This window comes from Callorhinus ursinus, unplaced genomic scaffold (genome assembly GCF_003265705.2).
Source record: "Callorhinus ursinus isolate GAN/ISIS: 27379988/994484 unplaced genomic scaffold, GSC_fseal_2.0 scaffold34, whole genome shotgun sequence".
In the NCBI taxonomy this organism is placed as follows: Eukaryota; Metazoa; Chordata; class Mammalia; order Carnivora; family Otariidae; genus Callorhinus; species Callorhinus ursinus.
In genome coordinates, this window is record NW_027397096.1 from 1752954 (window position 1) to 1779403 (window position 26450).

Consider the following 26450-nt stretch of genomic DNA (forward strand, 5'->3'; position numbering starts at 1 on the left):
TCATTCCCAGGCCCACTTGGGCCCTTTGCAGCAGCTACATGCCCAGAGGGCGCTCCCTCCACCGTGGGCTTCCTCCATGGCCCCTGGATGGTATAGCAGCCTTCCCATCTGTCCCCACGAGTGACCCGTTCCCTTGGCATCCACCCAAACCACTACAGGAGGTTCACCCACTCTTCATGCCCCAGGGATACAGGAGGCTGTTCCAGATCATCCCAGACCCTGACTCGTCTGCCAGGCTCCACACTCGGGCTCCACTGTCCACCCCCAACCACCCCAGGTTTGCCGGTCTTCCAGACCAGTGTGACCAGAAGGAACATGGCAAGGAAACCTTGCATGCTGACTCAAGAACCTTCCACACTGACATGCGGGGAGTATGTGCATCCTCTGGCCTCTCTCAATCCAGCATCATCCTATGATGCAGAAGTCCCAAGCAAAAAGGCCCCATCACTGCCGCGTCGCCTCACTCTCCAGTCAAAACCTCGCCGACCGGATTTGAACGTGAAAGTAGCAACCAAACTGTTAAATGAATCCATACGTAAGATTTTCAAGAAGGAGGCCGAAAGGGAGAAACTGTGCTACTCGTACATGAAAGAGAGTAATTTGATACTTAATATAAATGGGAAACAGAAGTTCCCTATGTAAGTGACTGAAAAACACCTTAAAAAGCTGAAGAGGAGGGAAATTAGGACAATAAATCTGTTCCTGGAAAATAAAAGCATTTTATTTTTATTTTTTTAAAGATTTTATTTATTTATTTGACAGAGACACAGCGAGAGAGGGAGCACAAGCAGGGGGAGTGGGAGAGGGAGAAGCAGGCTTCCCGCTGAGCAGGGAGCCCGATGTGGGGCTCGATCCCAGGACCCTGGGATCATGACTTGAGCCGAAGGCAGACGCTTAACGACTGAGCCACCCAGGCACCCCAATAAAAGCATTTTAAAAAGCTATGTTCAAGAAAACATGCTACAAATATGATCAACACATATTCTATTTTAAAATTGGAAATGTGGGGCGCCTGGGTGGCTCAGTTGGTTGAGCGACTGCCTTCGGCTCAGGTCATGATCCTGGAGTCCTGGGATCGAGTCCCGCATCGGGCTCCCTGCTCAGCAGGGAGTCTGCTTCTCCCTCTGACCCTCTTCCCTCTCATGCTCTCTCATTCTCTCTCTCTCAAATAAATAAATAAAATCTTTAAAAAAAATAAAATAAAATAAAATAAAATTGGAAATGTGGGGGGTGCCTGTGGCTCAGTCATTAAGCGGCTGCCTCTCCCTATCCCTCTGCCCCTCCCCCCTGCTCATGCTTTCACTCACACGCTCTCTCTCAAATGAATAATTAAAAAAAAACTTTAGAAGAAATAAGTAAAATAAAATCGGACATGTGTTGGCAACAGTGTCATGCACTGAACTAGCTGCACAAAGCCCCTCCGGAGAGCTGGCCAGGCCAGCAGGGGCAGCAGGCATGGTCAGGGCTGAGCTGGGGCCTGGGGTGGGGGGTGGGGCGGCAGAGCCTGCCAGAGGGTGGTCCCCAAGGGTTGACAGGCGCGGGAGAAGCAGGATGTAAACCGAGACTGAAGAACAAAGGCCTTCCCGGTCTCCCCACGTACTGCCTCCACCACTCCCAGGTCAGACTTGGGTCTGATTTCCCCAGCTCTCCTCCCGCCTGCCCCTGCCTGCCTGAGGTCCCTCCCACCCCATCCCTGCTCCACCCACAAACCTGCGGCCACCCCCTCTGCTCCCTAGTAAGCCTGTGGGCACCGCTCCAGCAGCTGGCTCCCCGCCGCTGCCCTAACAGCACCCCAAAGTAATCCTGGCCCTTCCCTCCCGCAGCCCTGCCTCTGCGTTTCAGCTGCTGCCCCCCGCCCCACCGGGGCCTCGGATGACCCTCCCCTCCACCTCATCCTTGTAGACCCAGCAAGTGGTGCCACACCGGGAAGCCTTCCTTGATCTCCCCGTCCCCTCTGAAAGCAGTGTCTGCTCCCCTGAGATCTTTTAGATCCTCACTGTCCCCTGCCCCCCTCCCAGCGCTGAGCATCTGCTGCCTTCTGCTGGTCTTCGTTGGTGTCTTTACTTCCACCGGGCAAAGCCTGCACCTGCTTCATCTTTGTTCTTCCACTCATCCACGCCTCAGTTATGTACTGGGCACCTACGACGTGCCAAACCTGGGCTGGGACCGCACGTGAGCAGGACACACACTGTCCCTGCTGCCTTGGAGGCCAACGGAGCCACTAAGCAAACCCACACAGATCAGTGCATCAGTACCAGTTGGGACGGGGGCTCTGGGAGAAAAGCGCATGGTTCATGAGCTCTGAGGTGGAGGAAGAGTCGAGGAGGGTGTCTCAGCACCAGAAGGGAGCGGACAGTGGGCAGGCACACTTTCTAGGCAAACCATGGGTGTTTGCTAAACATCTGAGGAACAAATGAGTGGCTGTAGCGAGTCAGACACTGCTAGTGTGTCCCTGTGTCCTTCCCAACGCATTTATCCTGATGGGTCACCGCAGCGGGCACCCTGAGGGCTTTTGCAGCAAGCATGTCTGCAGTGCACGCGGGACAGGCCCGCCTCTGTCACCCCTGCGGCTCTCGGCTGCCTCGTGGCCCCCAGTACCTCCCCAGTAGCTGGGGAGACCGGGAAGACCCTCAGGCCCGGTGCGGGCACAGCACTGGTGACGGCGGCCCTGAGCACATGCTAGAAGGATGGTAAGGCTGTCTCTGGCCTCCCTGGGCAAGGGCCACGACCGATCAGTGACGTCTGCCGTGGGAGCAGGAGTACGCCGCCCTGTCCCATATTTTCTGTGCCACTCGGGGTACCATAGATGCAGGCAAGAAATTTCCTGCAGACCTAATTGCCTGGAAAAGCCCTTGGCGTCTGGTATCCTTTTCCTTAGAGATCACATGGACCGTGCAAATAATATTGTTTTCCTGCTTTGACCACTCATGAGTTCAGGGCTAAATTTGTGGTTCAGATGTAGCCGACTGTGTACTACTGCTCTATGGCCTGGGCATGCCTTCTAACTCTCTCCCCGGTTCTGACCTTCCAGTTAATCTACATTTTTCCTGATCTTGCTTTTATGGGTTTCTATTTAATTACACACACACACACACACACACACACACACACGTATGTATCCGTGTATACAGAAAACATCCTCTTCTAGGTCTGACATTTAATATCTACTTTACGTTTCTATTACAAATACATATTTCTACATGTCGTCTATATTCAAGATCTATAGAGAAAGCTATATTCTTGCGGATATCTCGATTCCTTCATGGAGCCAGATGCAGGCATATGGGGAGAGACGGAGAGATAACAGGGAAAACCAGGAAGAATGAACGCATTCAGATCACCGCTGCGCCCTGCTGTGAACACAGTCCGGGATCAGAGAGGAGAGGCCAGGCTTTTCGTCCCAGCTCAGACCAGCAGCGATGAGAGTTACAGGAGAAAAACTACTCTCACCAGCCCACCCCTCGCCAGGCAACCTGAGGTTTTACCAACTACTGAATGCATATAAAACAATCTGTCCTACTTACTTCGCTTGGTTGTAACAGAAATTAAATGGAGAGGTTCCTGACTGCTACTCACCGGCAGGCCCCAGCTTATGGCACAGGCATCGTTATCAGTATTGGAAAGAACATTCTAGGCAACCGGCACCCAGCCATAAACAAGAAAACGCCACACCGCATGGCTTCCTATGAATGCTGCAGGAATTCAAAGAGAATTGAGCCTTTGGCGCCGACATCTGCATGCAGAGTCCTTCCTTGTCCGCCCCCCCCATGTCTGAGAGCCGTGTCTGACTGAAGGACTTCAAGTCCCTGCTTCTCACAGCCAGAGAAAAAGCGCCATCCAGGTCCATCACAGTCCTTGGGACTGGAAATGGCAGGCGCCACCTCCCCCTGGCGCCAAGGGCCCGGGGCTCCAGGCCCCCACGCATCACCTGCAGGCCAGGTAAAGAGCATGAGTGGAGGCTGGAAACCAGGGGGCGGGTGTGAGGTCACAGGCAGCCGACCCTCACGCACATCTCCCACTGGACGTCGCACACATTTCCTGTCCCCTCCTGTCCACAATCAGAGGCCCCTTTATTCCACAATCACCAGGGTTTTGAGGCACCTGAGTCAGTGCCACTGAGTTTCAAACAGCAGGTGAAAACAAGACAATGACAATAACCGGGGTCCTTTTCAACACAGTTGTCAGCAGGGCACGGTCAGGTCTTTCTTTTCTGGGGGAACAGACAGAATTCACAAAGGTGGTAAGACTAATCCTACATTCTGGAATGTTCCCGGCCCAGTCAAGGGCTGAAAGTAAAGGCCAAAAGAGAAGGGGAGATGGACAGTCAAAGGGCTGTGTCTGCAAACCAGTTCAAGTGACAGAAGGTCTCATGTAGTTTATCACTGGGGGCAGACCAGCCCTAGGCAGCGAGTTACCTAAAGTGGGGGTGGGGGTGGGGGAGGCACGACACCCTGCCGTAAAGGAACCTGCATCTCATCTGATGTCCCTTCCCCTCCCTGGCCTTACCGCAGCTGCCCAGCTGCGCAGCTTTTACACTGTGACTGGCCCCCTCAGTACCAGCTGACCCTCTGGCGATACAACCAGCCCAAGTGTAAATGTTGAAGTCCTTCCACTTGAAAATCTGGGAAATGGGCTAAGAGTCTCAACAGCTCTCTGGAACGGTAAGCCGTAAACCCAGGAGCAGATGGAGGGCCCACTTTCCCCATGTGGATACCCAGGAAAGAGAAGGGTGGTGTGCAGTGAGGGAAACAAGAGGCCACAAGAGGCTGAAGCAAACACCAGTCAGAGAGAGGACTCTTGGTTTCTCTCGGGTCCATTGGCTTCATTCAGCCCTTCCAGGGGCCTGACCTTCTGTGAGATACTCCAGTACCCTGGCAATAAATTCCCATTTTTGTTCAATGGCTACTGTTTGCAACCAGGTAGCCCTAGTTAGCCAGATGAATATGAGGCCTGTCCCCTACCACATGTTAAGCGAGGAGACCTCAGCCAGTCTCTGGATGGATGAAGAACACCCAGAGGGGTTCAAATCAGTGGCCGGGGGAGGTCTGGCTCCATCTAGCGGGGGAACCTTGAACAATAACGTCTCTGAAATGCAGGGGCCTTCCCAAACCCACAGCTGACCCTCTCCAATCCGTTTTCCTCCACGGTCCCAGGGAGCTCTTCAAACTGCAGCCCCAAAATGGCACTCTTTAGGCCAATCCTCCAGGAGCTTCCTACTGCCCTGAAGATAAAACCAAAATCCTCCCCACTAGCCCACCCCCTCCCCAGCACTCACTCCCCATTCTCCCTCCTCTCGGCAACCCCCCCACCACTAATCTCCTTGCTTTCTCTATGGATTTGCATATTCTGGACATTTCATATAAATGGGGCCATGTAATAGGTGGCCTTTTCTATTCTTTCATTTTTCTGTGCTGTAATCTTTATTATTTTCCTTCTGCTCGATTTAGTTTGCTCTTCTTCCAGTTTCTTGAGATAGAAGATTATTAATTTGAGGTCTTTCTTCTTCATTAATATAGGCACTTATAACTGTAAATTTCCTCCTAAGCACGGCGTCAGCTGCATCCCATAAGTTTGGGCATGTCGTATTTTCATTTTCTTACACCTCAAAGTATTTTCAAATCTCTTTTGTGACTTCTTTGACCCATTGGCTATTTAGGTGTGTTTACTTTCCACATATTTGTGAACTTTCCAAATTCCCTTTGCTACTGATTTCTAATTTCACTCTACTGTAGGCAGAGAATATACTTTGTAGGATTTTGATCCTTTGAAATTTAAGGGGGCTTGTTTCATGATACACCATCTCCTGGAGCAAACTCTAATGTGCCCTTGAGAAGAATGTGGGCTATGCTTCTGTTGGGAGGAGTGCTGTATGGACATCTGTCGTCTTACCTGGTTGACAGTGTTGTTCAGGTCTTGTGTTCCCTTGCAGATTCGGCCTGCCCCAGTCCCTCTATCACTGAAAGTGGAACCTTGTAGTCTCCAACTATTATTGTTGAATTGTCTATTTCTCCTCTCATTTCTGTTAGTCTTTGTTTTGAGCATTTTGGGGGGGTCTGTCGTTAGGTGCATATATAATCGACATATTTTCCTGATCAGTTAACCCTTTCATCATTACAAAATGCCCTTGTTTGTCTCTAGTAACTATTTTTGTCTTATTTTCTCTACTATCAGCGTGGCCACCTCAGCTCGCTTTTAGTTACCGTTTGTGAGGTATACCTTTTTTACTCCTTTACTTTCCACTTATATCGTGTATCTTTAAATCTAAAGTGTCTTTCTTGTAGACAGTATAGAGTTGGGTTTATCCATTCTGTTAATCCCTGTCTTTTATTGGAGTTTTTAGTCCATTTGCATTTAATGCAATTACTTATAAGATTTATGCCGTTTTGCTCTTTGTTTTCTATATGTCATGTCTTTTTATTCCTACATTCTTCCATTAGGGCCTTCTTTTATGTTAAATAGGGATTTTCCAGGGGCGCCTGGGTGGCTCAGTTGGTTGAGCGACTGCCTTCGGCTCAGGTCATGATCCTGGAGTCCCTGGATCGAGTCCCTGGATCGAGTCCCGCGTCAGGCTCCCTGCTCAGCGGGGAGTCTGCTTCTCCCTCTGACCCTCCCCCCTCTCGTGTGCTCTCTCTCACTCTCTCTCTCAAATAAATAAATAAAATCTTTAAAAAAAAATAGGGATTTTCCAGCATACCATTTTAATTCTCTTTTATTACACATTTTTTTGGTTATTTTCTTAGTGGAGATAACAATTAACATTTTAACTTAAAACAATCTGGCTCTGATTAATACCAAATTAATTTCAACAACATATAAAAACTCTGCTATAATACAGCTGTTTCCTCTCCCTTTTGTGCTGTTATTGTTATACAAACTACATTTTTAAATGTTATTACCCTGTCAACACAGTTTTATAACTATTGCTCTATGCAGATAGAAGAAAAGAGTTACAAACAAAATATATCTATAGCTTTAAAGGTGATCCTGATTTCTTCATGTGGATTTCAGTCCCTGTCTGGTGTCCTTTCATTTCAACCTGAAGACTCCCTTTAGTATTTCCTGTAGGGCATGGCTGATAGCAACAAAATTCAGTTTTGATTTATCTGGGATGTCTTGATTTCTCTTTCACTTCTGAAGGATAGATTTGTCTCTGGATACAGAATTCTTAGTTGATGGTCTTTTTCTGTTAGCCCTTTGTCATCCCACTGCCTCCTGGTTTCCACGGTCTCCGATGAGAAGTCAGCCATAAATCTTATCAGGGCTCCTTTGTCAGATTAAGTCTTACCCTTCATTTCTGAGCTCAACCACCTCTTCCTCCCTGGACTAGGGTAGGCCCTTTTGCACATGCCCCCTAGGGCTCTTTACTTATCCTTTGTAGTGATGATTACAACTGTAATTAAATTAACAAGAGAAGTAGCTCGTGTGTGTGTGTGTGTGTGTGTGTGTGTGTGTGTGTGTGTGTGTGTTTCCCTCACTCGAATATAAGTTCCACAAGGCAAGAACCAGGCCTGTTTTCTTCACTGCTCTATCCCCAGAGGCAGCACAGTGACTGCACACTGTAGTCTTTCAAAAAATACTTACTGAGTGAATGAATGAAATTCATCCCAAAGTAGACGGAGTCACTGGTGTCAATTCTTTACTCCCAGTAATAGTATAAGATAGCTACACTCTGCCATAGCCTGCTGGTGGGCCTCCCTGTCCCTTGGCTTGGGATTGACCGTGTGGCCTGGGATTGGCTGATGGGATGTCAGCCGATATGATGTGAGCAAAGGCTTGAAATGCGCTTGTGCAACTGAGCTCACTCTCTTGTACTCCTGCGTGTCACTATGACACAAACATGCCTTGGTGGTCACTGGTCCAAGGGGGATCAGAGACACACGGAACACACCTAAACCCAACTCACAGCGTGAGGTCGACAAGTCCCACTGAACGCAGCTTAGGTTGGCCAGACCTCACCCAACCCAAAGCTACGTGAGAAGGAATAACTGTTACCGCCACATGCCGGTGGGGTTTCGGGTGGTATGTTATGCAGCAATACTGTGGTGAGAGATGACTGAGGCATACGACTTGGCAAGTTTGAGGAGCACAAGGAAGTCCTGGGGAAGGTCTTCCATCTGGTCCTTCATATGGCCCACGAGCTGGTCCAAACTGATTCGATGGCAGATCCACACCCCTCCTCCAGACTTACAGAATAAACTCCCTAGAATTCTACAATCCCACAACTGGGATAATTATGCCAAGCAGCAGCCTCCTGGAGCAGCCCAAAGTGGATCAGGCACCTGCACACAGATGCTTCATGAGAGGCACACAGCGGTGCTTCATGAGAGATCGTCTTTGTCCTCTGCCAGCCACCCCCTCACCCATCCCCAACGAGGCCTGAGAGTGCACCTTCACAGCCAGGAAAATCTGGGTTTCTCTGCAGTGGGTTTGGGGAGGGGGGTTCCCAGGGACTGACCCTTCTTAAGGCCTCAACTGATCTCAGGTAAAGAGGAGTGGGCAGGGACACGGGCAGGCAGGGCATACCTCCTTACATTGCTACTCTGATTTAATGTATGATCTAAAGTTATATTTATCCATTCAAAATGTAGAACTGTCTCTTTCAAGGAGGGCTTGAGGCAGGCTGGGGACTAAACACAATACAAATAAACAACTTAGAGATCAAAGGGAACAGAGGCCAGGCAGAAAGCGGAAAGAGGAGATGCCGCCTGAAATCTGATGATTAAACTGAGAGACGCATCTGACTCAGCTTGCTGCAGCCGCACGAACAGGGCAAGTATGTGGGTTACAGAATTCGATATAAAATCAAAGCAGCAGCCCTGGTGTCCAGATGTGAATCCCACCTGCAGGCAGGTCCAAGGCCCAGAGGACACCCCTCAGGCCAAACCAAGACCTCATTACTAAATAATAATCACCATCACCCACATGCCAAGCACTGTTCTAAATGCTTTGTACAAGCCTTCTCATTTAGTCCTCATGGCAGCAAAGCAGGTACTCATTATTTCCATTTTACAGGAAACTGAGGCCCAGAGAGGCAAAGCAACTTTTCAAGGCCACAGAGTGAGGGAGTGCTAGAGGCGGGATGAAACCTCTAAGTCTGAACTCAGAGCCCAGGCCCTTAACCAGGAAGCAATCCAGCTTCTACGCTGCTCATGCCAGAAACGCCGAGCGCTTCTGGCTCCCGGCCCTCCTCTCTACGGAAGTCTCCTTCCCTCTACTGCCGAAGTTCTCCCACCACTGGCCTCGCCTATGTGTCAGAACCCTAAGCGCCTGTGAGCCTCCTGTGGATAACCTGCCTGATTCCCACCTGCCAACCTCTGGAGATGTGCCTTACCTTCTTACCCCCACCGACCCTGCACCCCTAGCACGCGCCCCGCTTGCCGCCCGGCCCTCCTCCGAGTGCAGCTCTTCCCAGCTGCCTCGCGTGCTGTCTGGCCCACATGCCTGCCCCAGACTCCAACACGAACGCCCTAAGAGTCCATGTTCTCCATCTGTCAGCAGAGCTCACCACAGAGTGATGATGTACAGTGAGCCTGCTCCAGGGCAGTGACCCGTGGAGTGCAAGCCTTCAACCCCTAACTAGCTCCTTGACCCACACTCCGGACAGGCCTGCGCAAAGTGAGCTCAGCCCACAGTCGAATTCCATCTGCTCCCTTGGCCTGTCCTCTCTGCTGTGACCTCAGACAGTGACCTAGACACCAAGTTTCAATTCTGCGAAGGCCACTGAGATGCCACGCGGGGCCTGCTTGCTGCCAAGGTCCCTCCTCTGCCAAGTTACCCCCCATCACCCTGTCAAGGGCGACGCAGTTCACCACAGGACCCGAACCTGAAGACAAGTTTATGGGAAGTCTGAGGCCATCCCAGCCCGTGACACACTTTTGTGGGGAATGAGAGGAGGCTCCTTTTATCCGAGATGCTTCTGTCCCCGCTGTTGGAAAATGATTACAGTAAACTGAGAACATGAAAACAAGAGACTTAATGTCCATTTGTTACAAAATCACTGCCATCAAGCACAGAAATCGAAGCTGTCTTCCTCATAGGACGCTCGGTTTGCAAAAATGACTTTGGCAAACCCACCATGCCCACGGCCACCTGCAGCTCTGACCAAACGCAATACTCCAAGCAGCTGAGTGACGTGCCCAGCAGCACCCTTGACAGGGGAAGGCCACGTGGCGAAGAACCTGGTCCTGTTTCTGCTGAGCTCAAGTCTTAAGCGTAAGGTCCTAACAAGCAGAGAGTGGGAGAAAGCTCTTCATGTCTAGGCCGGGGTCATCAGACCCCAAAGTGGTGGCTTCTGCAAAAGAGGAAAAGCGCCCTGAAGATTAGAAGTGGCGGGGAGAGACGGCTGTGGGAACCGGCCATCCAGAAAGGCCGAGGGATGGAAAGTGGGCAACGGCCAGCCACTTGGGCAGCTGCCCCGGGACAAAGCCTGGACTGGGTTCTATTACTTGGGGTTAGAAAGGATTTCACATTCATCTCTGACCTCTTTTGGTGAACTTCACCCATGGCACCTGCCCCTTGATCAAACACTTTCCCAGACCCGGACATTAATGAGGACAAGCAGTGTGACAACTCAGACACAAGTCAGAATAGGGTTGTCTCCTGTCACTAATCGGTGTGATCTGATGACATTGAAAGAGAAACCAGAAGTGAATTCATTTCCTTTTTTACTTTTAAATGAGGCCCCACTTAAGAGTAGAACAATTTGGATGTTGAGCCTTCTTAGGCAAACGGCCCCTGAGGGATGGCGATGAAGAACTCTGACTCTGGGTCTACCTTCCGATCCGCGCCCCGAACACCCCCCCCCCCAGCCCCTCGGTGCTCTACATGGAGGAGCAAGAGAAATGAACCTGGTTTCCAAAAATGAAGTTCAGAAACTCATACACACTCCTACATTTCATCTTCTAAATTAAGCGTTCTCCATTAACTTTCCACCAGGGACTGAGAACATTGTTCCAAAACTGCAAACTAAATTTAAAGTTAGAGGGGAAAGGAAAAAAAAAACAAAACACAAAACACAACGATTCACCAAGCCCAAATGTTTGAAGCGGCTTTACCACCAACTTCTCAATCAGTGGTAAAGTGACCGCCTGTTTGAGAGCTCACCTGGCCAGCCCAGGAATCCGAGGCTTCAAATGGGGTCATATAATAATTCAGGCAGGGCGCCTGGGTGGCTCAGTTGGTTAAGCAACTGCCTTCGGCTCAGGTCATGATCCTGGAGTCCCGGGATCGAGTCCCGCATCGGGCTCCCTGCTCGGCGGGGGGTCTGCTTCTCCCTCTGACCCTCTTTCCTCTCGTGCTGTCTTTCTCACTCTCTCTCTCAAATAAACAAATAAAATCTTAAAAAAAAAAAAGTTAGGCCTAACCTATGACCCAGCAATTCCACTCCTAACAAAAGTAAAACATGTAAGAGAAATAATATATATGAGACGTGAAAACATATGTCAACAAGAAGACTCAGGGCCACTCCATTTACAATAGCCAAAAACTAAAGACAGCCCAGGGGTCTATCGATAGGCGAATGGGTAAGTAAATTGTACATATTCATACAACGGAACATGACAGCAATAAAAAGGAAGCAGCTACTGATACACCAAGGGTAAGTATCAAAACATCATGTCAAGTGAGAGCAGGAAGCCTTTGACAAAAGAGTACATACTGTTTGATTCCATTCATATGAAGTCCTAGCACAGGCAAAACTGGTCCATGGTGGAAACAAATCCAAATAGTAGTTGATTCCGGGGGGGTGGTGTAGAATTTGCCTGGGAAGAAGGATGAGGGAACTTTCTGGGGTGATGGTCATGTTCTCTATCTTGACGCAGGTTTGGGTTGCATGGGTGTATGCACTTATTTGAGCTCACTGATGGAACAGAGAAGATTTGTGCACTTCACTGTATGTACATTTTACCACAAAAGAAAGGAAACATAAACAAATACCGAACTTTAGTTAATGATAAGCTTGCTGACTTAAGCTCTGACTGTTCTGTTCATCAAAAGATGCTACTGGGGTGTCTGGGTGGCTCCGTCGGTTAAGCGTCCAACTCTTGATTCGGCTCAAGTCATGATCTCAGGGTCACGAGATCAAGTCCCATGTTGGGCTCCACGCTGGGAGTGGAGCCCGCTTAAGATTCTCTCTCTCCTTCTCCCTCGGCACCTCCCCCACCTCCCTCTCAAAAAGAGATTAAAAAAAAATAAAAAGAAAATATATTTTAAAAAAAGAGATTCTATTAAGATAGTGAAAAAGCCAGCCACAAACTGAGAGAAGTGTTTATAACACAAAATAAACAAAGAATTAGTACCAGAATGTGAACGTGGGAAGATCACTTATGAATCAGTAATAATCTTTTTTTTTTTGAATCAGTAATAATCTAATAGGGGCACCACCTGGAGTGGGGTAAGGGAAGAGAAAAAAAGTCAAATAGGAAAGAAATAAAGTACAGGTGCATAAATGAGGAAACAAATAGCTCGTAAATGTGTTCAGTGTTAGCAGTAATCATCAAAATGCCAATTTTTAAAAAGATTTTATTATTATTATTATTTTTAGAGAGAGAGAAAGCACAAGTGGAGGGAGCGGTTAGGGCAGAGAGGGGGAGAGAGTCTCAAGCAGGTTCCATGCCCAGTGTAGAGCCCAATTCCGGGCTTGATCTCACCACCCTGAGATCATGACCTGAGCTGAAATCAAGAGTCTGATGCTTAACCAACTAAGCCATCCAGGCACCCTAAGATTTTATCTTTTTTAAAAGTAATCTCTATACCCAACGTGGGGCTCAAACTCACAACCCCAAGATCAAGCGTCACATGCTCCACCAACGGAGCCAGCCAGGCGCCCCTCGAAATGCCAATTTAAACCACAGTAAGGTATCAGTTCACACTCACCAGACTGACAAAAACGAAAAGAGTGGATGGTATTGGTGACGATGCAGAGTAAGCAACACTCTGGTCCAGGTCTGCAGGGAATGCACGTCGCTTCAGAATTTGGAGAACAGGAGGTGAAGGAGCACATGGCCTATGACCTTGTAATCTACTCCCAAGTATACATCCTGGAGAAACTTACACATAGAAAGGATGGTGGGGATAGTAAAGAAAAGCAGAAATGACCCAAATGCCCATCAACAAGTGGGAGGGATAGGGCGCCTGGGTGGCTCAGTTGGTTAAGCGACTGCCTTCGGCTCAGGTCATGATCCTGGAGTCCCGGGATCGAGTCCCACATCGGGCTCCCTGCTCAGCGGGGAGTCTGCTTCTCCCTCTGACCCTCTTCCCTCTCGTGCTCTCTATCTCTCATTCTCTCTTTCTCTGAAATAAATAAATAAAATCTTTATTAAAAAGAAAAACAAAAACAAGTGGCAGGGATAAATAAATTGGGTACCAGCTACGTGCAACAAGATGAATCTCAACAACAGGTACACACATGTATCAATTTAAAAACGAATCCAGCATGAGTCCATTGGTAAAACCTCAAAAGCATACAAAAATCCAACAATGTATTGTTTGAGGACATAAGCCTGTACGGTGAAGCTATAAAGGGCAGGTTAAAAATTATAACAAAATCCAGGTTAGTACGTCCCCTAAGGGTGAGGAAAGAGGGAGCTCCATTTAAGGAGAGGTATAAAAGTAATTCTAAAGGGCTAGTGGGGCTCTATTTCTTAAGCTGGCTAGGCAGATGTCTGTCTTATTAGTCTCCTTTAAACTGTACATGTTTTATATGCACTTGTATATACACATTTCACAATAATTTTTTAAGTCAGTAACTTCTTATATTCCAACATATCCAGTTGAAAATAAATGTTAAAAAAAAAAAAAAAAAGATCCCGGGACACTTGCGTGGCTGTCGGTTAAGCATGACCTGCCTTCGGCTCAGTCAGGGATCGAGCCCCGCATCAGGCTCCCCGTTCAGCGGGAAGCCTGCTTCTCCCTCCTCCACTCCCCCTGCTTGTGTTCCCTCCCTCACTCTCTTTCTCTGTCAAATAAATAAAAATAAAATCTTAAAAAGAAAGAAAGAAAGAAATCACTGCACAGGGCGCCTGGGGGCTCAGTCAGTCAAGCGTCTGCCTTCAGCTCAGGTCACAATCTCAGGGTCCTGGGATTGAGTCCCACACTGGGATCCCCACTCAGTGGGGAGCCTGCTTCTCCCTCTCCCTCTGCTGCTCCCCCTGCTTGCGCTCACTCTCTGACAAATAAATAATAAAATCTTTAAAAAAAAAAAGGTCCTATTCTCTAGTAACAAAAAAAGTAAAACACCTCGCAACAAACTGAACAAGAAATGTTCACAGTCTTCATAAAGAAATCTATGAAACTTTACTGCATAGTATAAAAGAAGAGATGACTGGAAAGAACACATAAATACAGGACAGACCCTATGTTCTAGATAGGAAAAACCAATAGTTACTATTTTTTTAAAGATTTTATTTATTTATTTGACAGAGAGACACAGTGAGAGAGGGAACACAAGCAGGGGGAGCGGGAGAGGGAGAAGCAGGCTTCCCGTGCAGCAGGGAGCCCGATGTGGGGCTCGATCCCAGGACCCTGGGATCATGACCTGAGCCGAAGGCAGAGGCTTAACGACTGAGCCACCCAGGCGCCCCAATAGTTACTATTTTATTAAAATAAAGTTTAATATAATCCCAAATTTGATTCTAATGATATTTGTAGAAAAGCAATTATAAATTTCATATAGAAGAATAAATAAATAGGCAAGCATAACGAAGGAAATTTCAAGAAAGAACCTGCACTTCCAGGTGTTAAAATATATTTTAAAAAATGTCATCGTATAGGAAGAAGAGACAGATAATGAAAGAAACAGAAACAGAAAGCCTGGAAGTTAATATGTTTGTACACTAGAATAAAGCTAACATTTAAAGTCTGTCCAGAGAAGAGGGAAGGATACCTAATGTCCAAAACCTATAACCTAGTAACACACGGTTACTAGTAACACTGGTTCTGGGACTGGGAATCTAAGGGATAAGGGAGAAGGGAGAATCTCATTGTCTTTTGTATCTTTTGAATTTTGTGGGGTTTTAAGTTTTTATTTTAATCCCAACTAGTTGACATACAGTGTTATGTTTCAGGCGTACAATTACATCTTTTGAATTCTGAACAACATCATTGTAACATCTATTCAAAAAAATCACTTTAGGGCGCCTGGGTGGCTCAGATGGTTGAGCGTCTGCCCTCGGCTCAGGTCATGATCCCAGGGTCCCGGGATCGAGTCCCGCATCGGGCTCCCTGCTCCTTGGGAGCCTGCTTCTCCCTCTGCCTCTCTCTGTCTCTCATGAATAAATAAATAAAAAATCTTAAAAAAAAAAATCACTTTAAATTTAAAATATAGCTGGTGGGAAAAGAAATTAAATGGAAAACTGGTCGACAATTTGGAAAGAAAGAAAATCAGGGTCTTATCTCACATCATAAACCAAATTAAGTTTCGACTGGATTAGAGCTGAATGGAAAAGAGAGCAGTGAATGGAAAAGTGGGCACCAAATAAAGAACCCGAAGAAATACAGGTGAATATTTATCTGACCTTGGGGTGGGGAAGACCTTTAAAACCCAAAAGCAAAGGAGGAAATCATAAAATGAAAGAACTCATGGCCTTAGCCACATCTATCAGTCAGCTCAGGCTGCCTTCACAAATACCCTGGAGACTGGGCAACTGAACAACATTTATTTCTCACAGTTCTGGAAGCTGAAGTTCAAGATCAAAGTGCTGGTTAACTTGGTTCCTGGTGTGGGCTCTCCTCCTTGGGGGGGGCAGACGGAAGCCTGACTTCTGTGTGTTCCCTTGGCCTTTCCTCTGTGCATGCAGAGCAGAGACAGAGGGAGAGAGACAGAGGGAGGGAGGGAGGGAGGGCCAAGTGGTCTCTCTTATCAGGACACTAATCCCATCATGAGGGCCCCACCCTCATGGCCTCATGTAATCCTGATTACCTCCTGAACACCCATCTCCAAATACCATCACATTGGAGGTTAGGGTATCAACATACGAATTTTGGGAAAACATAAAACATTCAGTCCACAACACCACACAGAAACTTCTCTATGTTTAAAAATAATAATAGGGGCGCCTGGCTGGCTCAGTCAGTGGAACATGAGACACTTGATCTCAAGGTTGTGAGTTCAAGCCCCACGCTGGGTGTAGAGATTACTTAAAAATAAAATCTATAAAAAAATTAAAAATAGGGTCGCCTGGGTGGCTCAGTCAGTGAAGCGTCTGACTGTTGATTTTGGATCAGGTCAGGATCTCTGGGTTGTGGGACCAGGCCCTTGTCAGCTCCATGCTCAGTGGCGAGTCGGCTTGAGATTCTCTCCCTCTGCCCCTCCCCCTTCTTGTACACATGCGCGTGCCCTCTTGCAAATAAATCTTAAAAAAAAATAAACATAAAAATAATAATTAAAAAACCATGAACTAAGAAAAAATGTGTTACACAGATGTCAGTCATCTTTCTTATACATAAGCAAACATGTTGGTTATAAAAACCATTTATATAGAATGATCTCAATTTTTATTTTTTTTAAAAGACTTTATTTATTTATTTGACAGAGAGAGAGATAATGAGAGCAGGAACACAAGCAGGGGGAGTGGGAGAGGGAGAAGCAGGGTTCCCGCTGAGCGGGGAGCCCGACATGGAGCTTGATCCCAGGACCCTGGGATCAACGACCTGATTCAAAGGCAGACCCTTAACGACTGAGCCACCCACGCGCCCCTGATCTCAATTTTTAAACATTAAACAACAGTCATCTCTGGGGGTTGAGAATCAATGGCTTTTATTTTCTTGTGTTTTTGTGTATTTTCTACATTTCCACAGGGAATGTGAGTTATTTTTATAATTCAAAAGACCATTATTTTGAAGAAGTGTTATGTCGTGGTCAAGCAACATCAGGGGCAGAGGGTCCTGTTCTGCAAAACTTTAGGAGGATGGCTTCGAGCCAGGTGCCCAGCACAGTTTGGGATCTGGAATGCGTGATCCATATGACCCTACAGACTCTACAGGGAACCCCTTTAAGAGGCGAGCATTTCTCCCCACAGGAGGTGGGCATGACAGGGATCTTGCACCAGTGAAAATCCTAGCCCACGGAAAAGGGAAGAAGACTTATTTGAGACGGTTCCAAAGGGACAGACTCAGAAACAGAACAACAAAGGGGCAGATCTCAGTTCAAAAAAGGCAGAATTTCGGGGGCACCTGGGTGGCTCAGTTGGTTAAGCGACTGCCTTCGGCTCAGGTCATGATCCTGGAGTCCTGGGATCGAGTCCCACATCGGGCTCCCTGCTCGGCGGGGAGTCGGCTTCTCCCTCTGACCCTCTTCCCTCTCGTGCTCTCTCTCTCTCATTCTCTCTCTCTCAAATAAGTAAATAAATTCTTTAAAAAAAAAAAGATACTGAGATGAATAAAATGCTGTTTTTTAAAAAAAAAAAAGGCAGAATTTCTACCTACGCAACCTGCCCTTAAATGCAAAGCACTACACAGTGAGCATGTCACAGTCCATCAGTGCTCAAAGACGCATTGAAAAAAGTCTTCTACTATCAAGAAGGGGGTCAGATTAGTATTAATCTTTAATTATATAAGTACTTTTCCTTTTACGGATTTAAAGAGATTATATACTTAAAATGAGTGAATTGGGGCAGCCTCAGTCATTAAGCATCTGCCTTCGGCTCAGATCATGATCTCAGGGTCCTGGGATTGAGCCCCGCATCGGGCTCCCTGCTCCGCGGGAAGCCTGCTTCTCCCTCTCCCACTCCCCCTGCTTGTGTTCCCTCTCTCTCTGCATCTCTCTGTGTCAAATAAACAAAATCTTAACAAAAATAAAATGAGTGAATTATTTGATGTATATAAATTATCAATTTAATTGTAATTTAAAAAATTTTAAATATCGGGCGCCTGGGTGGCTCAGTCAGTTAAGCGACTGCCTTCGCCTCAGGTCATGATCCTGGAGTCCCGGGATCAAGTCCCACATCGGGCTCCCTGCTCAGCGGGGAGTCTGCCTCTCCCTCCGACCCTCTTCCCTCTCGTGCTCTCTATCTCTCATTCTCTCTCTCAAATAAATAAATAAAATCTTTAAAAAAATTTTTTAAATATCACAGAGAAGGATAAATTTCCTTTTAATCATCCCCACCCCCATGCACGAACAATTCTGGTCTTCTCCCTCCCCTGGAAATAACATCTATTATAAGTTTGGAATGTATTTTTCTAGACTGTTCTTTTTTAAAGATTTATTTATTTATTTGAGAGAGAGAGAATGAGAGATAGAGAGCACGAGAGGGAAGAGGGTCAGAGGGAGAAGCAGACTCCCCGCTGAGCAGGGAGCCCCATGTGGGACTCGATCCCGGGACTCCAGAATCATGACCTGAGCCGAAGGCAGTCGCTTAACCGACTGAGCCACCCAGGCGCCCCTAGACTGTTTTATGTGCTTTTACATATAGATGTGTGTTACATATATGTGTCCTCGTATAAAGTATAAATGACTATATGTATATATTTCTACAAATAGCATAATATATTTATCACTTTGAAACTTGCTTTCTTCTCCCTACAATCTTAGAGATTTATCTATATTGTTTTATATATTTTGTTTTGTTTTGTCTTGGGGGGGGCAGGGGAGAGGGAGAGAGAGAGAGAGAGAATCTTAAGCAGGCTCCATGCCCAGCATGGAGCCTAACTTGGGGCTTGATCTCACAACCCTAAAAGATCATGATCTTAGCTGAAATCAAGAGTTGGATGTTTAACTGACTAAGCCACCCAGGTGCCCTTCATCTATATTGTTATATAAAGATCTAACCAATTCTTTCTCTTTTTTTTAAAAAAGATTTTGGGGTGCCTGGGTGGCTAAGAGTCTCCCTCTCCCTCTGCCTGCCTCTCTGCCTACTTCTGATCTCTCTCTCTGTCAAATAAATAAATAACATCTTTAGAAAAAAATTTAAAAAAATTTTTTAAACTGTCCTTAGTGACTTAAATTAAAAAAAAAATTTTATTTATTTGAGAAAGAGAGAGCACAAGCTGGGGAAGAGGCAGAGGGAGAGAGAGCAGACTCCCCGCTGAGCAGGGAGCCCAGTGCAGGGTTGGATCCCAGGACCGTGGGATCATGACCTGAGCCAAAAGAAGACACTTAACCAACTGAGCCACCCAGGCACCTCTAACTAATTCTTTTTCAAAGCTGCATAGTATTCCTGGGTATGACCATCTGAGTTTCTTTAGCTATTCCACCACCAATGAATGTTCAGACTGTACAGTTTTTCACGGCTCCAAACTGCCACAAAGACTGTCCTAGAACTTTCCACCTGTGCACATGTGCCAGGGTTTCCGTAGGGCAGATCCGGAGAAACAGAATCCCTATGTCTTAGGGCAGATGCATTTTTTATGTTAACAAATTGATGTCCATGTGACATTCCTTTCTAAGCCTCAGATCCCATGGCTTTATCAATCTGATCCCTGTGAAATTGCCTCTGTCAGTTCTGGCCCAGCAGTTTGGTCTCCCTGGTCTATTCTGTGCCCTGGCTTCGTTCCATGGCTCTTACTACCCAACAATGAGATGGGCTGCCCTGCTCACTTCCAAGCACGGGCCAAACGGCCCCCTGGCCCTGGCTACTCAGTGAGGGGACTCTTGGATGGATCCAAGATGCTGCATTTCTCAGAATCAGAGGATGTATCATCGGTGAATGAGAAGGGGGTGGGGGTCAAGCAAGAGGCAACTTTATAAACCCCGACATCAACCCAACTGCTCGGATGGCCAGATCCAAAGATGAAAAGCACCAGCACGTTGCAGGCATGTGCGCAGCAGGGCTGGAGAGTGACGATTACTCAACCTCCTCACCAGGCAAACACCCCGTAACTTCGTCATGATGCCCACAACCATCACTGCAGCCCGCAGCTGATGAACTGCCATGGTATACTAAGTGCTTTTACGTCAGGTGCTAACTGCGTAACTGTGGACTTACATAGGGTGCTCTGGTATTTTTAGCAGCATGTAACTCCACAGGAAAGGAGATGCTCTCCCAGTGAATGCGACTCACTTTACAGGCCGGTGTAGTCCTTGAAAGGCTGATGTTTTACAAGCAGCTCGTGGCTGTCAGAGGGTGGAGGATGTCTGTGCTGAAAGCTATAGCACCAGCCAGATTCTGCAATCTCTCCAGGCCCACCTAACACCCCACAACCAACAGATAAGGAATACACATTACCTCGATTGCCCCCCAGCATCACAGCAACAAAAGGACCGCTGACTTGGCTGATCCCCACCAGCCACATCCTAGCTTAGCAAGCGCTCCCCAACCCCAGCAGAGTGGAGGGGGACAGGAGGAAACCAGAGCTGATCTGGCCCTGCTTCCACATCCCCAGAGCTGTACCCCCAGAATCCGGGTGCCCACCCTCATATCACCTCCTAACTGTCACCAGAAGTCCAAGGTTCCAGGTAGAGTGAAGTCAAAGGTATGGTGTGTCTGTATTCATGTCTTGGGTCTAGGGTCACTGCTGCCTTTATTCTGGTTTTGCTAAATCTTTTTTTTTTTAAGATTTTATTTATTTGTCAGAGAGAGCAAGTGCACAAGCAGGGGGAGCAGCAGGCAGAGGGAGAAGCAGGCTCCCTGCTGAGCAAGGAGCCCAATGCGGGACTCGATCCCAGGACCTTGGGATCATGACCTGAGCCGAAGGCAGATGCTCAACCCAAGGAGCCACCCAGGTGTCCCATTGCTAAATCCTGAAGTATGACACACATACAGAGAAGTACACATACCAAAATTGGTGAATTTTGACAATATGAATATGTGACCAACACCCAGATAAAGAGAACAAACACTACCAGCCTCCCAGGAGCCTTCCTCATGTCTCCAGGAACCTACTACACTGACTTCCAACACCTTATATTCGTTTTGCCTCTTTTGCACTTTATATAAATGGAATCATATGGTACCAGGTGTTTGGCCCGTGCTTGGAAGTGAGCGGGGCAGGCCATCTCACTGCTGGGTGGTAAGAGCCATGGAACGAAGCCAGGGCACAGAACAGACCAGGGAGACCAAACTGCTGGGCCAGAACTGACAGAGGCAATTTCACAGGGATCAGATTGATAAAGTCATGGGATCTGAGGCTTAAAAAGGAATGTCACATGGACATCCACTTGTTAACATAAAAAATGCATCTGCCCTATGACACAGGGATTGTTTCTCGGGATCTGCCCTAAGGAAACCCCGGCACGTGTGCACAGGTGGAAAGTTCTGGGACAGTCTTTGTGGCAGTTTGGAGCCGTGAAAAACTGTACAGTCTGAACATTCATTGGTGGTGGAATAGCTAAAGAAACTCAATCATATGGTTTGTGTGATGCACCCACGTGGTTCCGTGTGCCTGTAAATGGTTCATCCTCACTGTAGTAGTGTTCTATCATGTGTATTCCCCCCAAGGTATTTGTCCATTCTACTGCCGTTGGGTGATTTCCAGTGTTTTGGCAATTACAAATAGTACTGCTATAACATTCAAGTACATGCGTTTTCACAACAGCCTTTTGCCCTTAAGACACGAAAAGTGGTAAACTGAAGGGCCCCCTGGGTGGCTCAGATGGCTGGGATCTGCGTTCTGCTCAGGTCGTGATCTCCAGGTCCTAGGACTGAGCCCCAGGTCAGGCTCCTGACTCAGCGGAGAGTCTGCTTCTCCCTCTGCCTCTCCCCCCTACTAGTGCTCTCTCTTTCTCTCTCTCTCTAATGAACAAATAAAATCTTTTTTTAAAAATGGCAAACTGAAAAAATAAATAAATAAAAAGTTGAAGACCGCCGCTTTAAGCCTCAATCTTGAGATAGCCAACCTGCCCTACCTCTCCAATTCACACTTTCATTCTTTAAACACAGTAAAGGGCACTGGCCACAGGGGCCACACTTCCTAGGACCATTGCTGTGTGTCCTTGGGCAAGCACTTCGCTTCTCTACACATCAATTTCCTTACCTATAAAATGGGGATAATAGTACTTTGCATTTCCCTTGGTTGAGGATTAAGCAAGGGAACAGCGTCTGCACATAGTAAGCACTCAATCCAAGTCCGGAGCTATGCCTGCTGCTAAAGGCACCTTTCTCAGCACCGCTGAGGACCTGCTCTGGGCGACGAGTAAGGCTCTAACACAGAAGGAGGCAGCAACTGAGGACAATTTCGCCACCTGCCAGGGAAGCAGAGTGGCACCAAAATGCCCTCCCCACCGCACCAAACCACTCTCTCCCTCTGCCTCTCCCGTCGTCGAGGACACCAGACACCGGACACCATGCAATGGCCTTCACTCAAAATATGGCCTAAACCGGGGGCACCGTTCTAGAGGCATTATTAATGGCATGTGTCAGCAGCCCAGTCACAGGCTGCTGGGGCACCGAGAGTGCCCAGAAACCACTGCCTGGAAAAAAAAAAAAACACATTTATTTTCGAATGTGTATTCGAAAGGAGAGCGAAGTGTAGTATTTTGTGTTTTTAGGCGACAGAGATGGAAAAAAGCCCCTGGAAGCTTACGGCGCAGAGACCTAGGAGCAACCGACTTGGGGCCTCACGCTAGCGGTTGCCATGGCAACCGTATTTCACAGCAGGAACTCATTTTCATATGACAGTGACCTGCAGAGGGAAGGAAGGACTAGGAAACTTCTTTCCTTGAAGGCCGTTCAGTTTGGGGGGGAGCTGGGATTGATTTTCTTGACCGAAAAAAAAAAAAGCAGGTAAAAGTGCCTTAAGGGACAGACATGACCCAAACTACCGGAGGGCCCTACAGGGTTCTCTGTACCACAACTTTTACTTAAGACACACATACACACACACACAGACGTCCTGTTTCTAAGGCCTGAGGGCAGATGTCACAGCCTCCCTGAGTCACTTGCCCCACCATTAACCATCTGTTCTGTTACAAAGTCTTTCCCTGGAGTCCCAAAGCAACCAGCTGACCAAGCCACAGGCCCAGCCCCTGCACCTGGGCCAGGTGCCAAGAGGACACATAACACTCCTTGGGCTGAAGCACACGCTTCCCTGAACAGCAAATCCTAGCACTGAAAACGTCCTGGGAGTCAGGCGGACTGGAGTTCCAACCTGTGCCTGGCCTGCTGACAAGCTGTGTGATGGAGGCAAGTCCCTCAAGCTCTCTGGGTTGGTGTCCTCATAGGCTGGACGAGACAATAAATGCAGCAGTCATCCCTCTGGGCATCGGGAGGATCACACACACACAAGGGAGCGCCTGGAAAGATCAGCACACTGCCCTGCTCCTAATGACCACTCAATAAATAGCTGCTATGGTTAAGGGCCGGAAAAGCATCTCTCACAACCGGAGGCTGAAGGCAGAGAACACAGTATTCAATTGGGTGGCACACATGGTAATGAATCCATTAATAACCCAGCAGGAGTGTAGACAGATGGGAATCCGGAAGACTGGAAGAGTCTAGGACAGAGGTGCAGTTTCAGCCAGACTCTGAAGGCTAACAGGGAGGTATTCGCGGATGTCTGGAGGTGGGAACTCCTTTCTTGAGTGCTTGCAGGGGGCCCGGGTCCTGGGGATCCAGAAGGGGAACACGCTTCAAGGGCCCAAAGGGCCAGAGATCAGCAGCAGACAGCTGCACCAGGGCATGATGAAGAGGGAAAGCCAAGAAAACGGCCCCCAGTGCAGCCAGAGAGGTCACAAAGCTTTCACAGGGCAACAGCAACCAAGCGTGATCCCAGAGGGTAAGGGCAAAGGGGCTGACCGCGGTAGGGAGGGAAGAAGTTGCAGGCCTGGAAATTGGTTTGGGAGAGTGAGGCCCCATGAATGAGGAGCCTTCAACTCGGGAAGAGCTCGGCTTTGTGTGGGAGGAATGAGAAGCCTCTGAAGATTGCTCAGGGGAGGAGGGTCAGCCACTGGGCAAAAGCAGGAGTCAGGGACCATCAGTCTACCAGTGACCTGGCAGATGGACCACAGAGGCTGGACGGGATGCTGGCATCAGACCAGAGGAAGGGCCTCGGAGCCCTGCCTGAGATGTTCGAGGCCTGCAGTAGTAGTTCACAGATGGGTGGCGAGAGGTAGAGACACTTCAGGGAAAAGGGAGTATAACGGAGGAGGGAACCCCACTGCTGAGGAGCAAGTGAGAGCATCTGGCTCGTAGGAGGCGGCCAGACTCGGATGTTTGGTGTCACTCGGGCATCCAGGGGGCCAGGACTGACGTTAGAAGCCAGAGAGGGCGGCTGCCCTGAAGGGCTCCTGAAGAAAGCTCCTGCAAAGCTAAACACAGCATCTCAAAACACATCCCGCTAGGGGCGCCTGGGTGACTCAGTCAGTTAAGCGTCTGTCTTCGGCTCAGGTCATGATCTCAGGGTCCTGGGATGGAGCCCCGCATCGGGCTCCCTGCTCAGTGGGGAGTCTGCTTCTCCCTCTCCCACTCCCCCTACTTGTGTTCCTGCTCTCGCTGTGTCTCTCTGTCAAATAAATAAATAAAATCTTAAAAAAAAAGAAAATATTACTTCATTATAAAAAAAAATCCCTCTGAGCGGGAAGAGCGGTCCAAAGAGAAAGAACAATGGAGAAGAGCCAAACCAGGAGAGCGGGGTGCCCCAGAAATCACATCAAAGAAGGCTGCAGAGAAGACACACGCACACAGAGGTCCGCTCCCCAGGCAGAAGGACGCGGCCAGCAAAAGAGCAATGTTTGGAAACAAGATGACTTTCAGGAAAGCAGTTTCAGCAGAGGGGTGGTGGGGCCACGCTGCGCCAGGCTTGGGAGGATTAAGAGGGAAGGCAGGCAGCAGGTGCAGAGCACTTGTCTGGAAAATGTGACAGAGAGAGAAAAGAGGAAATGAAGCTTAGGCCTCTGATGCATGATTCCGCCCCCCCCCCAAGAGATGGGAGGGCAAGTGGCTATCACAGGCAGGAGGGGGCATGGAGACCCGGCCCGGTAAGGGCACATTCGCTCAAGGTGGAGGGGAGGGAAGGGGCAGAGACTGGACCGCAGCCCTGGCTCTGCCAGTGCTCTTACCAGGGTACCCAGGGCCACCCCTGATTCCCCAGCCCCCAGCTGCTAGGAAGATCAAAGATTCCCATGGAGCAGCATAGGTGGAACCTGATCATTCACTAGAATACCTCTGGCCCTGATCTGAGGCTAGGTTTCCACCTTCTGCATCACACCTCTCCCTAGAACGACGTGGGGGGGGGGGGAATGGGGGGACGGGGTACAGACCACCCAGATGGGAAAATCAGGTCCTCAGCCTTCCCAGCAGCCAGGCAGGAGACAAAAGTCTCAGACCTCCCAGCAGAGACCTTGCTGAAGCCCAAGAAAGGGGGCTTCCGCCCCAAGAGCGCAAGTGTCATGGGCACCACTAGGCACCCTGGATGGATTTCAACACTTCCTTCAAGTCTTCTGCCTGGGAAGCACAGGTGGGCCTGATGGCTAGGAGTGGGTTTCCGGAGGGCTAGAAAACAAACCCAGGGCAGGATTCTCAGACTGAAAGAGGTGGGCAGGGTGAGGCAGAGGAAGCCCGTCTGCCCAGGGAGAAACACCCGCATCCCGCACTCACACGCTCCTGGGCACCAACGTGCCATCGGAATCCCGCTCCCGACCACCTACCCAGGGGCGAGAGCCCAAACGTCCCGGGCCCGGGCCCAGCACGGCGCCCCGAGCCAATCACCCGGAGTGTGGGATCCTCACGGAGGGCAAGTGGAGCGCAGACGGGCAGCGGCTCGGCCACACCGGGGCCCCTCTCGCCGCACGTGCGCGCCCGCCGGCGGCCGGCGCTCGGTAAACACCGCACTTGTTGACCGGCTCGCGGGGCTCGCTCACCCCAGCGCCGCCTGGCGTCTGCAGCCGCGCTCGCCCGCCCGCCCTCTCACCGCCCACTCCCCTCCCCCACCCGGCCGCCCCCGCCTCGCCCCGGCCGCGGCCGCACCACGCGCTCCCCCGAGGAGCCCCGGCCGACAGCAGGCCAAACCCGGGGCGCACGGCGTTCCGGGAAGGCGGGCGGTTGGGGGGGCACGCTGCCCGCGGCCGCTCGGGTCCAGCCCAGGCTCCGGGAGAGGCGGGCGGCGGGCGCGGGGGGGGGGGAGGGGAGCGCGGCGCCAGGCCTGGGAGCGCCACGCCGGCCCCCGGGACTCGCCCCCGCCCGTGAGCCGAGGGCTCCCGGGTCCCGTCCGCCGCCCCGCGCACCGCCCCCCGGGTCCCGCCGAGAGCCAGACGCACCCCCCCCAACCCCCGGCCCTCTGAGACTGGGCCCCGGACGAGGGGGCGGCCCCACTTTAGCCACACTCACCTGGGGTTTGGCGGGGGGGAGGGGCGGGCGGTCGGCCCTGCCGCCGGGCGCGCTCCCTGGCTGCCCTCTGCCGGCCGCCGCAGGTACCCGGGCGCCCGCCCCGCCCCTTGCCGCCCCGCCCCGCCCCTCGCCGCCCTGGGACCTGTGGCCGCGCGCGGGAGAGCCGGGCCTGAGGTCCCCTGGTAGGCGAGCGCCCCTCCGCGCCGCAGCCCTCGCAATGGCCCCTTCTTGTTATTGGATTCCAAACATCCCTCT

General features: G+C 49.5%; 1 protein-coding gene across 1 annotated transcript in view; it reads right to left on the reverse strand.

Annotated features, from left to right (window-relative positions):
- The window catches only part of RPH3AL (rabphilin 3A like (without C2 domains)), a 139454-nt gene extending 113829 nt beyond the window's left edge, over nucleotides 1-25625 (reverse strand). The window contains 1 exon segment of the mRNA XM_073879324.1: nucleotides 25517-25625. The gene's annotated coding sequence lies outside the window, so the exon portion shown is untranslated.
- Between the last annotated feature and the right edge of the window lie 825 nt (nucleotides 25626-26450).